The following is a 1,158-nucleotide window of genomic DNA, read 5'->3' as shown; positions in this document are numbered from 1 at the left end:
CAAACCCCAAACCACCCCCCCAACATAAAAACAAACAAACAAAAAACAAAACACAACAACAAAACTCCCTGGTCTTTGGCTGGAAGTGTCTGCAGCAAGTTACAGCAATACATGGTCCTTGTTGTTTGGTGCATCTACACAAGACATTTACTGCAGAGCTGGTTAATTAGCAGATTCTAACTGTTAATTTAGGATCTGCAACCCTATTAGGCTGCAGTAAATGAATAAACACCATTGTAGGATTGTACTTGTAAACATGGGTACTATCCCACAGCAACATTATTTAGTGCGCTGCAATTCACATGTAGATGCTGACAGGGCTGGCTGGAGCATAAGGGTGCTTCAGTTTGAGGGCTGCCTGTATCTAATTAAATCTGATTCTTTACTGTTTTTCTTGGTGGTGGGTGGGGTTGACTGGAAAAGAGAAATGCATGTAGTGTCTGTGGAAAGCATGCTGTGCTGTGCTTTTTTAAATTCCTGTTCCTGCATCAGAGGCGAAATTAACCAGCGTATAATTTATTAAGTGCATGTAATTTGCATGAAATGAAATTGATTGCATTTAATAAATTTAATTTCATTTTATACATCGTTAAGTTAAGAAAAGTATAATCTCAATTTCCTACTATGTGTTCTGAGTTACTTCAGCATCTCAGCTGTGTATGATGCATTTGGTTTTTGAAGTATTAAGCCCTGAATGTTCTGGAGAGAGAGAGAGAGAGAGAAGAATGGGGAACTGGGCTGCACAGTGTTTGGGATAAATAGTGTGCGTGTGTGTGTGTTGAGAATGGGGCCTGTATTGGGTTAGGGTGTCTGGTGTTGGGGAGTAATGTGAACAGAGGCTTTTCAACAGTTTGAAACAGGCTGGAGCAGAGGGCTATTATGGATTAACACTGTGAGTGGCAGCTGGCTCAGTGCTTGTGTAGCCATTAGTCTCAAACACACATTTAGAAGGTGGAGAGGAACTCCTCTGGTGTCCAGATTAGGGGCTGAGTTACAGTTTCATTGGTCGCCAATTGGTTGAGCATTGGAGTACAACACCTCCCAACCTTGCCCCGCAGATCTTCATGCTCTTTCATTGTGTGCAAGTAACTGTACGGTTTCCCAGTGCTTCAAGCTAAAACCATGCTGTTTCAGTAAAAAAAAAAAAAAAAAAAAGTC

The 1,158-nt window shown here is 41.3% G+C and overlaps 1 protein-coding gene across 5 annotated transcripts in view; it reads left to right on the top strand.

The window, feature by feature from the left end:
- Positions 1 to 1,158, top strand: part of XYLB (xylulokinase) — a 204,372-nt gene that overhangs the window by 29,858 nt on the left and 173,356 nt on the right. The window lies entirely within an intron of this gene.

Source organism: Gavialis gangeticus, unplaced genomic scaffold (genome assembly GCF_001723915.1).
Source record: "Gavialis gangeticus isolate Ggan-Ray unplaced genomic scaffold, GavGan_comp1, whole genome shotgun sequence".
NCBI lineage: Eukaryota > Metazoa > Chordata > Crocodylia > Gavialidae > Gavialis > Gavialis gangeticus.
This window is presented reverse-complemented; position numbering and strand designations above follow the sequence as displayed.